The sequence below is a fragment of the Glycine soja genome, chromosome 19 (assembly GCF_004193775.1).
Source record: "Glycine soja cultivar W05 chromosome 19, ASM419377v2, whole genome shotgun sequence".
NCBI lineage: Eukaryota > Viridiplantae > Streptophyta > Magnoliopsida > Fabales > Fabaceae > Glycine > Glycine soja.
The window spans coordinates 31,493,990-31,507,468 of NC_041020.1; the positions used below are offsets into that span (position 1 = coordinate 31,493,990).

The window sequence follows — 13,479 nt, forward strand, 5'->3', positions numbered from 1 at the left end:
AGAACACCATTCACAATAATCAATAAATCATGTTAAAGTATAATGGTCTCTCTTTGGGGTAGACTCATTCAATCATGGTAAAGTATAATGATCTCAAGACTCATTTCAAAAACAATTTAATAATAGCGGTTAAACTGTAAATAATGCATACTCAATTTGATTTAATTCCTAACTTATCAATGCTTCGTAAAAGTAATTTCTCCTAATATAACATTAAAACTTGTTTATGTCATTTCATAATGATTATACCATAAGATAATTCCAATTGAAATTCATTTGGAAGTCATTCATAACATGTTTTGCATATTTTCCTCCTGGCACTTAAGCCTGCCTTAGCCTACGCTTAGGCATAGTCTTGCTTAAGCCTGATTCAAACCACACTTAAGCCTAAAAACCAGTAACCTATTTCCCCCTGCAAGTCATCTCGCTTAAGCGCCATGACACTACGAAGGATTAAAGTAAGTGTTGGTTGTGCAGCTCTAGGCCATATATGGGTAATTTCTCTTTTGAAATTTTTGCTATAAAGGATTAAAGTATGACTTAGACATAAAAGAAAATTTTACTTTTACCAATTGAAGTAAATCTCTAGCTAACGAACATAAGTTATGGTGCTAATTACACAAATCAAGGATAATCCCAATTAATCATGCACAAAGTAAGTCTACTCAGTGTGCATTTATATTATCTAAACTTGCACAATGTAGTTTTACACCATGTAAAAAACATGTTTTAAAGAAATTCTAATTTCTACTAAAATTATCACATGAGATAGCATGCATATAATTGAATTTTAAATTAACTACTTGACTTAAACTTTCATTGAAATTAATTTTCAATGTTAATTATATTTCTATAATTCACACAACACATAACTTTCTACAATATGAGTTTTAATTTTCAAGGTATTACAAGGGACATGCCATGTTTTGCAGAGATTGACACTAGAAAGCCATTATTTATATTCTAGGTTTCAACAAGTTTGTTGATTTATTCTGCAACTAGCATTGGATTAAAGAGGTATGAATTTAGGATGAACATGCAAAGGAGTATTGGATTGTTTAACCCTACCCAAACTGAATCAGAGCTTTGATAAGACAATGATAGTGTTGTTTCTCTTCCATACTCTCAAACGCACTCAAGCTCATAACTTGTTATCTGCAATTGCATCTCCTTGACCAAAATCCCTTTTCTAAAGCTTGTCGTCGATTTCCACTAAAACATATAAGCATAAGAAGGCTAGCAAAGAACAAGGAAGTTATCATATCAAAATCCCAAAAACCTCTATGAAGCATCGCCATGATGATTCCCTTCCCCCTATCTCTCTTTCGCATAGCCATGGGGGTTGCTACTTGACATATTTTCTGCAAATTTTCATGATGAAGACTAAGGTGGGAAAAGCAAACTCGTTGCCCCCCAATGTGTGTGAGTTTGGAAAAATGTAGTTAGAATGTTATGGGTTATCAAATTACTTATTAAAAAAGGAGACGATTCAGATTGTTTTGCTATTTTTTGTTTTTTGTTTTTCCTATTATTTTTCCTTTCCTCGTTTGCCCTTTATTCTTCTTCGTTCTTACTTCGTGATGTCGTCGCGGGAGTACCTACCATGCCACATTAATTTCCATGCCATCATGTTGCATGCTGCATCGACTCTGATGCACATTACAGACACAAAATTGGAATCGAACCAAAGACCATGCCAACCCTAGAATCGAAGACCCATTACTAGTGCTTATTTTTCTTCTCCAAATGCAAGGATAAATATGCAAGGAAAACCCATATTGAAAATAAATGTCAATAACAAAACGCTTGTGCTACAACAGAACAATCACAGATTGATGCTTCGTCTTCACTTGCCATCAAAGCTATTAGAGCCTCTTCGATGCATAACCATTATTGTTGTTTCCTAGGGGTTTTGTTGCCTCACAAATCTGACTACAACGACTCTTGGATGCGCAACGGTTGTTGTTGTTCGTCTTCGCTACGACAACAACTCTTTAAAATCGTAGATATGACTACCAAACCCAGATATGAGAAAATCTAACAAATATTTGATAAAGAAGGGAGTAAGGAAGAAAGAGAAGAGGAAAAACAATGGTGGTACCTCGCATGAGACAATGGAGGTTTTCGAGGAGAAAATAAATGTTGCAGAGGGTTGTGTTTGGGGTTGTGGGGTCACTAGTTTGGAGTTGTAGGTGGTGGGTGGGTAGAGAGCCAAAGAATGAGGGAGGGTGGAATGGTGGACAGGGGTAAAGTGGGAAAACAAAAAAAAATCAAACTCACACACTTAAGGCAACAACAGGTTTGCCTTTTCCACCCTAATCTTGGTGTTCATACATGGACTAAACTAACCTTTTATTAATTAGTAACCGGTAACAAGTAAAATATCTTGACCCTTCATTTTTTTTATTAATATATCCAATGGTACTTCAGTGTTGTACCCAATCTTAAACAACTTCACCTTAGAGTGTTAGACTCCATCTCTTCTAATATTGGCCCGGGTAGGAGAGTCTTCTCAAATTTTCAATTCCCCTCCATCGCAACACCTCAATACCAATTCCAAACCTCAGGGAAACAAAAACACAACCCTTCAACTTCTCTCTCACTTTCTCATCCATGGCTTTGGCCTCTATTCCCCAAATGCACAAAAAAAAACACCAATCCCATCTCATTCCCCATAAATCCATGCACTCCGCACTGCACTTCACAAGGCTCAATGATGTGCCATCATTTTCTTCTATTTTCTAAACCCTTTTTGCACCATTTTAATTATTGATTGGTCTTAATTGTCAATTAATTAGGCAGTTTTATTATTTGGGCTCATTTAGCTAATTTGATGTTTTTAATCTAATTTCAGGAATTAATGAAACATTGGGCTTAATCCGGATTTTGGTTGTGGACTTGAAGAGGGCAAATAAAGCAGCGCTTACCTTAGTTAATTTCTAATTAGGAAATTTCGCAATTTTATTTTATGTTGTTCAGTGTTTATTTCGTTTTGGGCCAGAGTATTGTAATAGGGCCCAGTGACTCTGAGTGACTCTTTTTAAATAGCTGCCTTGGGATTCGTGCAGGGCATTCTATTCTGCTATACTATTTTCATTATCCAAGAGCTTTGGTTTTAGGTTTTCACGTTTTTCTGTGCCCTTGTTACAGTTTTCGTTCTTAATGCAAATTTCCGTTTTCTGCTTCTAATTACGAGTTCATTCTTACTTCTTCTTCTACTTTCATTTACGTTTCTGTTCATTTACGTTTCTGTTCATTTACGTTCTTGTTCATTTACGTTTCTGCTTCATGTTTCATTTGCGTTTTTTTGTTTGAATCCATGGAAAGCTAGATTTTCTGGTGTTGTTTCCTTTTGAGGACGAAGCCCAACTCTCTTTGAGGTTTCGTTTGTAATGTGGTTTCCTGGCAGTTTTCCCTTCACCAGTTATCCCAATTTCGTGAATATTTAATCAGTGCACGCTTCGTGTTCGATTAATTGCCTCTGAGCCTAACTTGCGTTCATGCTTAATGGACGAAGGGCTAACTGGTGTATGTGGTACCTAATCACGTATTGAAAACCCTAAGTTGATTTTTGCTTAGTAAATTGAAATAGGGTTGGATTAAGTGGTTGACTGTTAGGGACGAATTCTCCATAACCCAGGATAAGAGAGTGGCTTCTGAATCAGAGGAAACAACCCGTTTTTAATATTAGTAGTTTCGTATTCCATTTTATTTGTCTGTTCTTTAATTACCAAACAACCAAACCCCCCCCCCCATCGTTACTGTTACTGCAAGTATATTATGAACATTTGGCTTGTCACTGCTCGTTGGGAAACGATCTAGGATCACTTCCTAGTTACTGCATTTTCATGTTTATTTGATTCGGGTACGGCCTCGATCACTCAACATTCCCAAACCTTCGCCCATCTTCACTTGCCCCCTCACCTGGGTCACCTCCGCCACCACCTCTCTCCGCCTCGGCTGCCCTCCTCCGCCTCACCCCACACTTTCCTCTCTACCTTCCATTCTCACCATCAAGACTTTAGACTCTTCCAAATGTAAATCCATTCTCTCCCACCTAACCCCTCACCACTTTGATCGCTTGTTCCTCTCCCTCCACCACACCACCAACCCCAAAACGACACACGAGTTCTTCCATTTTTCCACCCGCCACTGCAACTTCTGCTTCACTGTCCGCTCCTACTGCCTCCTCCTTCGTTCACTCCTCGCCTCGAGTTTTGTGCCACGGGCAAGGTTCCTGCTCGCCTGCCTTATCGATGACAACGTTCCTACATCGACTTCGTTGTCATTTCGTGACAACGAGAGCCGCCTCCGCGAAATAGCCTCCTCAATGCTCGAGCTGGATCAGGGTTCGGATCAACAACAACGAATTGGACTTGCTGCTCCACGTTCTCTGCTCCCAATTCAAGGGCTTCGATTGCTTTTGGCATCTTCGTTATGTTCTCCAAGAGAGGCATTTTCCCTTGTTTGAAAACCTACAATTTCTTGCTAAGTTTTCTGGTGAAGGCCAATGAGCTCCACAAGAGCTACGAGGTGTTTAGTGTAGCTTGCTAGGGTGTGATGTTGGATGTTTTCACGTTCACCACCATGATTAACGTGTTTTGCAAGGGAGGGAGGGTGGGGGATGCTGTGGATTTGTTCTGCAAGATGGAGGGGATTGGGGTTTCGCCAAATGTTGTTGCTTACAACAATGTGATTGATGGGTTGTGCAAGGGTGGGAGGTTGGAGGAGGCGTTGAAGTTTAAGGATAGGATGATTAGGAGCAAGGTGAATCCGAGTGTCTGTGACGTATGGTGTGCTGATCAATGGTTTGATGAAGATGGAGAAGTTCAAGGAGGCGAACAAGGTGTTGGTGGAGATGTATAGCATGGGACAAACACCCAATGAGGTTGATTTTAATGTGCTGATTGATGGGTACTGCAGGAAGAGGGATATGGATAGGGCATTGAGGGTTAGGGATGAGATGGCAATGAAGGGAAGGAAGCCTAATGTTGTTACTTTTAATACTCTTTTGCAGGGTTTTTGTAGGAGCAATCAAATGGAGCTGGCTGAGCAGGTACTGGGGTATATATTGTCAAGTAGGTTGTCTATGAACATGGATGTGTGTTCGTATGTGATTCATCGGTTATTGGAGAGTTCTGGGTTTGATTTGGCTTTAAAAATTGTTACAAAGTTGGTGTTGAGGAACATCAAGGTTAGTGATAGCTTGTTAACCCAATTGGTTGGTGGACTTTGTAAATGTGAAAGACATTCAGAGGCAATTGAGCTTTGGTTTAAGCTGGCAGCAGGTAAAGGGCTTGCAACCAATACAGTGACCTTAAATGCGCTTCTCCATGGACTTTGTGAATGAGGGTGATCGAGGCCGTACCCGAATCAAATAAACATGATAATGTAGTAACTAGGAAGTGATCCTAGGTCGTTTCCCAACGAACAATGATAAACCAAATGTTCATAACGTACTTGCAGTAACAGTAACGATTGGGGGGGGTTTGTTTGTTTTGTGATTTAAGGAGCAGAACAAGTAAATTGGAATACGAAACTAATAATATTAAAAATGGGTTGTTTCCTCTGATTCAGAAGCCATTCTCTTATCCTGGGTTATGGAGAATTCGTCCCTAATAGTAACCACTTAATCCAACCCTATTTCAATTTACTAAGCGAAAATCAACCTAGGGTTGTCAATACGTGATTAGGCACCACATACACCAGTTAGCCCTTCGTCCATTAAGCATGAACGCAAGTTAGGCTCAGAGGCAATTAATCGAACACGAAGCGTGCACTGATTAATGTTCACGAATTTGGGTTAACTGGTGAAGGGAAAACTGCCAGGGAACCACATTATAAATGAAACCTCAAAGAGAGTTGGGCTTCTTCCTCAGAAGGAAACAACACCAGAATGATTAGCCTTCCATAGATTCAAACAGAAAACGTAAATGAAACATGAAGCAAAAACGTAAATAACAAAAACGTAAATGAAACAGAAACGAAAATGAAAACAGAAACGTAAATGAAAGTAGAAGAAGAAACAAGAACGAAATTGTAATTAGAAGCAGGAAATGGGAAATTGCATTAAGAACGAAAACAGTATCATTAGAACAGAAAGAACTTAAAACCCTAAACAAAGCTTTGAATAATGAATGGCATAACAGAATGCCTTGCACGAATCCCAAGGCTTCTATTTAAAAAGAGTCACTCAAAGTCATTGGGCCCTATTACAATACTCTGGCCCAAAATGAAATAAACACTAAACCACATAAAATAAAATTGCGAAATTTCCTAATTAAAAATTAACTAAGGTAAGCGCTGCTTTATTTGCCCTCTTGAAGTCCACAACCAAAATCCGGATTAAGCCCAATGTTTCATTAATTCCTGAAATTAGATTAAAAACATCAAATTAGCTAAATGAGACCAAATAATAAAACTGCCTAATTAATTGACAATTAAGACCAATTAGTAATTAAAATGGTGCAAAAAGGGTTTAGAAAATAGAAGAAAATGATGGCACATCAGAGGGAACATGGAGGAGGTTTTCAAAGTACTCAAGCAAATGCTTGAGAAAGGTTTGCTGCTGGATAGGATCTCATACAACACACTTATTTTTGGCTGTTGTAAATGGGCTAAGATTGAGGTAGCTTTCAAACACAAGAAAGAGATGGTTCAGCAAGAATTCCAACCAGATACGTATACCTACAATTTTCTCATGAAAGGGTTGGCTGATATGGGTAAAATAAATTATGTTCATAGGCTTTTGTATGAAGCCAAAGAATATGGCATGGTTCCAAATGTCTATACATATGCACTTTTATTAGAAGGATATTGTAAGGCTGATCGCATTGAAGATGCTGTGAAATTGTTTAAGAAGTTAGATTATGAGAAAGTAGAGCTAAATTTTGTTGTATATAACATACTTATTGCAGCCTACTGTAGAATTGGGAATGTAATGGAAGCCTTCAAACTGCGTGATGCTACGAAAAGTGGGGGCATTCTACCTACCTGTGCTACATATTCTTCTCTAATACTTGGAATGTGTTGTATTGGCTGTGTTATGAAGCAAAGGAATTTTTTGAAGAAATGAGAAGTGAAGGCTTGTTTCCAAATGTATTTTGTTACACTGCTCTAATCGGTAGTTACTGTAAGTTAGGTTAGATGGACAAAGTGGGGAGTATCTTACTGGAAATGTCTTCAAACAGTATATGACCTAATAAAATTGCCTACACTATTATGATTGATGGGTATTGTAAATGGGAAATATGAAAGAAGCTAGGGAACTTTTAAATGAGATGGTGAGAAATGAAATAGCTCCAGATACCATCACTTATAATACATTGCAAAAAGGATATTGCAAGGAAAGGGAGCTACAAGTTACTTTACAAAGTGATCATATGTCTAACACAAGACTAACCTTGGGAGAAGAAATTACTTATAACACATTGGTTCACAGGTTACATCGACATACAACAATTAGCAACAAAGAATGATGAGGAAACTTCTCAAACTTTTGATGCTTAGTTGATACCAGGGTTTATATGGTTGAGACTGCTATTGTTTAGCTTGATTCCAAAAGGCTTGTTATTTGGAAGATGAAGCTTTGATCACGTGCTTGATCTCTAGATGTGTGGATGACTAGCATCAACTAAAGTGGCATACTCTTGACTTGGCTTCAAAGTTAAAAAAATGTGCATTGGTTTTCAGAGGTTAGTCATTAAGATTTTTTTTTTGTTTTTTTTTTTCATTACATTTGTTAATTTAATTGATAATGGCATTATAAGAAGATGGTCGTTTTATGCATTAGTTCCATTGGCAAATATTTTTATTTGGTGTTTTTGGTGCAGAATGAATAGGATTTATGTGTTACTGTAGGGTTGGTTATGTTATTTTTATTGTGTTAGGGTAATTTTGGGGTTAGTATATTATTTTGAAAACATTATTTATTTTAGGAAATTAGTGTTTATTTAGGATTGGACTAGGGTTTTGACCATCCTTGATTATAAATACTTATTTAGATGGCTTATGTTCTTCATGCTTTCAATGTTGATTAGTTAGAGCAATTATTGTGTGATTTTCTGTTAAACCCAAACATTCTTGGTTCCATGTCATTCTCTTTTAATTTTAAAGGTTTTAATTATGTTCTCCATCATGTTGTCTGGATGTTAGATCCGTATTCCATCCATAGTTGTCAATACCGGCGTAGCGGCCGACCCCCCAAAAGTGGGATAGCGGGATTACCGCTATTCTAATGTTTTTTATATATGTTAAATAATATATATATATATATATATATATATATATAAGTTCAAAAACAGAAAAATAACTCAAAACATAGTTACTTAAAAAAAAGTTATGAAACATAAAGTAGAAAGTCAAGCAAATAAAGGGCTTAAAGCCTTAATCCCTCTAAGCTAAAGCCTAAAGTAACTATAATAATAGACAAGTAGACATTAAAATTCAAATAGACAAATGCAAGTTTCTTAATACTAAATTACTAATCAGAATCAGAATGAGAATCAGAATCTTCATCCTCTTCAAGATCCAAGTCATTATCATCTTGAAATCCACCACTCTCACTAGCATTAGAATTGTACTCTTCTTCCCCCTCATCTTTATTCTCTTCTTCCACTTCCATCACTTTTTTTTTCCTTTTTCATTTGTAGGTGCAGGTGCAGCTGCTGCCTTGTTTATCTGTGTTTGACTCATTGTGTTTTTTAAAGGTTCACCAGCCCCAGTTGCCTCAGCAACATCTAATCAATTCAAATCATCATCATCATCATCAAAAACCAAATCATTACCAGCTTCTTCTCCTTCCAATTCTCCCAATAACCACTTATTACTATCATCAATATCATTTAAAGCAATAGGATCAATCACATCATGACACTCAAAGCGATCTAGAAGAGCTTGGTTATACTTAACATAAACCAAGTCTTGAAGCTTTTGGTGCTCAATCCTACTTCTCTTCTTTGAGTGAATCTATAATAATTTAAAAAACATGAATGTTAGTTACTTAGTTTCAATTTCAGCTTCTAATGTTTCATAATCAAATTAAAAATGTTCACTTTCATATAATACTCAATAGATTAAGTGATTAACTTACATGCTCAAAGGTACTCCAATTACGCTCACACCAATGAGCTACAAGTCAAACTTAGAACTTTAATGGCAATGGTTTGCAAGTGTGGTGTTTTCCCTCCATACAATTTCCACCACTCAGTTGTAAAATGCAATTCATATGCATTAGCATTTACCTAGATTATTAATTAATCATTCAAATTTATAAGTGAACTTTCCCACTTACCAGGAGATATTTCAGTCCTTGCTTTCATTGCTACAGTCATACCAAACCTTTCTCCAACCCTTTTATATTCTAGCAATTGTTTGTGAACTTCAACTACAAAATTATCATCTTCACTAAGCCTATCAATACATTTGTAGAGGCCATCCACCACTTTATTATCATTTTCAATGTTTGGATTGGTGTAAAAGAACTTCGGATTTAGATAACAACCCACTGCATGCAAAGGGTGGTGAAGTTGGCAATCCCATCTTTTATCAATGATTGCAAGGATATCCTTATACTTCTCTTCATTGTTATTGAAAGCTCTTTGAATTGCTCTTTGGCCCTATCCATTGCTTCATAAATGAAACCCATTGCAGGTTTTTTTTCATTATCCACCAACCTCAACACACTTACAATAGGCTCCATAGCCTTTAAAATGTAGACAACATCATTCCAAAATGATGGCATAAGAACAACATCTATTGCTTTCCTCCCGTTGGGATCTTTAGCTGCCTTAGACTTCAACCATTCATCCGAAGTAAACATCCTTCAAAGATTGGCCTTTTTCTTATGCAATCTTTGCAAAGTTAAGAAAGTGGTAGCAAATCTTGTAACTCCGTGTCTCACCAATTCAGTTTTTTTGTGAATTTCCTCATGGTGTTCAAAGCCAATGTATGGTTGTAAATGTAACCTACAAGCTTGATGCCTCTTTGTATAACCCTTTTTACTTTTGGGATCTTTCCAATATCTTCTAGCATCAAGTCAAGACAATGTGCAGCACATGGAGTCCAAAATATTTTTGGTCCTGTGACTTGTAAAATTTTACCTAAAAGACCAAAATCAATAAACTTGTATGAGTAGTGTAACAATTAAAAGTTATAACTATAAAATAAAAAAACTTCATTAAGCATGATTGAATTCTCACCATCAACACATAATTACTTCCATTGTCCGTCACCACTTGAATAACATTCTTTTCTCCAATCTCCTCAACAAAGCTATCCAAAAGCTCAAAGATCTTCTGACCAGTCTTCATGTATTCAAAACCATCCACACTCCTCACAAACTGTGTTCCCAATGAACAATTTGCCAAAAAGTTAATCAAAGTTCTATTCTTCCTATCCGTCCAACCATCTAACATAATTGAACATCCATATTTGATTCGCTCCTCCTCATGACCCGTCAATAAACCCTTTGTGTATTCCAACTCTTTTTTAAGGAGTGGAACTCTCAATTCATGATAGCTAGGAGGCTTTAAATGAGGACCATAGGTTCCAATCGTCTGAATCATCAACTTGAAACTTTTTGATTTAGCAACATTGAATGTTATTCCATTCCTAAAAAAGAAATGAGCAATGTACTGAACTGCCTTGTCTCTTGATGCCTTGTTATAAGATTCATTTACACTTGTTTGTCTCATGGTTTTTCCCAATTTGATACTTTCTTCAGGTTGTTTGGAGAACAAAAAATCAAGAGGGCCTTTTTTATTTGTGGTCCTTTTCTTAGAAGCAGTTGAGGAGGCTTCATTTGATGTTGTTGGAGGCCTTTTTCCACTTTTAAGTCTTGTAATCTCTTGGATCCCATCTTCCTCTTCGTCGTCTTCTTCTTGCGTTGCCTCCATGTATGCTGCAGTTTCAGCTATTTTCTTCTCATAAGCATAAATCATTTCTAATTTAACATCCTCCGGTACTTTCTTACAATAACCCACATCTCCTTTTATTTGAAGTTGATGTCTTCTGGCTCTAGAAATTCCTCCAGTAGAAGTTTTTTTGACAAAAATCACATGTCACACTCTTCCTGTTATTTTTATCCTTTAAGTTGTTCCAATTTCAAAAGACATATACCTTATCACCCGTTAGGCTTGAACATTCCAGTTGAAGACCCCTCTAAATTGGTATTCTTTTGTTGATCAGAGGATGCCATGGTTTTGCTTTTGCTAGGCAGTAAGCAGTAAGCACAAATTATTCAAAACCTGAAGTCCTTAACTAGGGTCACCGGAACAGAAGCCGTTATCAGAACGGAACAGAGTCGGAACGACATCGCCGAAACGGAACGGTCGTTGGAACGGGGGATGCAGGCATCGCAAGTGTGCAGAGCAGCAACGGTGCTAGGGTTGAAGATGATGGAGCCTCGATCGTGAGAGTCTTCGTAGAATCTTATAGGAAAAATTCAAAAAACCTAAAATACCCTCACTTACCCTTATTAAGTGAAGGTATTTTCAGGAATTCCAGTGCTTCGAAGTAGCAGTGCAAAAAACCGCTCCAGAACCTGCGTCGCTCCGCCCCGCACCACCGTGATAGCAGGCACTCCAACCGCGACACGAAACCGCTCCACTACAGAGGTGCCCATTGCGGATGGGGGCCACTCCGCTCCGCCGCTATTGACTACATAGATTCCATCTTGCATCGTTTTCTAAATATTAAAGATCTATTGGTGCATTGATAATTATTTCAAAATATATCTATTTTTGCAGTACTGTTTTGATTATTTTACATGATTCTGCATAGTTCTGTGAGGCCTAGTGGAAGGATTTCAACTTTGGACTCATGTTGTATTGTGTTTTATTTTCACATTTTTCTTCCAATTTTAAACTCTAGTTCAGAAAAATTTGGACCCTAGATCTTGCATTGTAATTTGACTTCTTTCTTTGGAACAATGTTTGGGAATTTTGCATGCAGTGGGTGTGCCCTACTTTGGAGTAGAATTTCTTGATTATTAGATATTAAGGCACTAAGGCAGAATGCTCGTACATTTAAAGGTGGTAGACCTCTGCTACTGAATTTGCTATAGGATACGTTGTCTTTATGAGTTGTTATTTTCTCTTAATGGTTGTTTCAAAGGGGTTACAATTTCATGAGCTTTACGGCATTCTTGATCTTTTCTGGTTCAATAGACTATAGGTATCATGCTTTTAAGTTTTGGAGGATATCTTATCGTCCTTCAGGTGTGCTTTCTTCCCTTATTCTGTAATATAATTTGTTTTACTATCCAAAATAAAATGTTAACATACTGTATATTGATATTACATAATATTTATTCAATTTTACATAATAAGACTTATTTGATCTCAGGGCATTGATAGGATGGCAGACCCTGGGGGTATTGGACTAGCATTAAAGATTTGAAAAAAGACTACTAGGGGATCTTTGATAGCAAACATGGTACATTTATTAGAGCCTCAACAGAGCAAGGAAGAGGATCACTTTTCAGATATAACGTTATGGCTAAAGCAAAATAAAACAAAATGTTCAATTTGTGAAACGGTAACTATGTTTTTATTCACTCTTTAATTTTAATTGTAATTTATATGCTTTGTTGTTTTTGCCAATCCCAAAAATTACAGAAAAAATAATAAGAAGAAATTCAACAAACCGGGATGCATCTACACGAAAGGTTTTTATCTTACTATTTAGGGCAGGTGGGGGAACATGATTTAGAAAAGGTTACAGGAATAATGCATAGATTGTTTGAAGTATATACAAGACAAGTGGACACAACTAGCTTGAATGTGGGCTTTTTCTTTCTTTCCCTTGGAATTTTTTGTTCTATTTATGCAATGTTGATGTATTTGATCTTATGTATTTATAAATTCATATCAATTTCTTCAGGTATGTGTTGTTGGTATGATAACTTGGTTGATTTCGAAGCTTCAAGACCCCGTACATTTAAGGAACATGTGATTTTGATGATTGGTAGCTAACAAATTTACAATTGGAAGTGATAATACAGGCTCTGGATAGAGCTATGAAATGTTAAATTCCTAAATTTATCATATGTCTTGGCCAATGACCTTTTGGTTCCCCCATCCGAGGCATTTTTGAATAAGGCTGGAACAATTCTTGAAGAAGACAAACAGAAAGAACTAACAGAAATATGAAAGAAGGCTGAAATAATTTCTTAGAGAAGTCATTCTTGTTGATAAAACCATGGGCCTAATTATATAGTTATTGGATGCAACTCTTCCTTTTCATTTCGAGTGTTGCTAGGTGCACCCAGCATTATTGCTGGTGCACCCAACATTCTAACAAAATGGCAAAATTGCCCTTGCTTGTTTTTCCTCTTACGGATCATGGTGATCCGTACGTTGATCCGGAAGTCTCTTCCGGATCAACGTACGGATCACCTTGATCCGTAAGAGGAAAAACAATAATTTATTAATTATACATTTAAAGATATTTATTTTATAATATAATTTATACATATAT

General features: G+C 36.8%; 1 pseudogene; it reads left to right on the forward strand.

Moving 5' to 3' along the window:
* The first annotated feature begins 3,949 nt into the window (after positions 1-3,949).
* Positions 3,950-7,478, forward strand: LOC114398736 (annotated as a pseudogene).
* Positions 7,479-13,479: the final 6,001 nt, after the last annotated feature.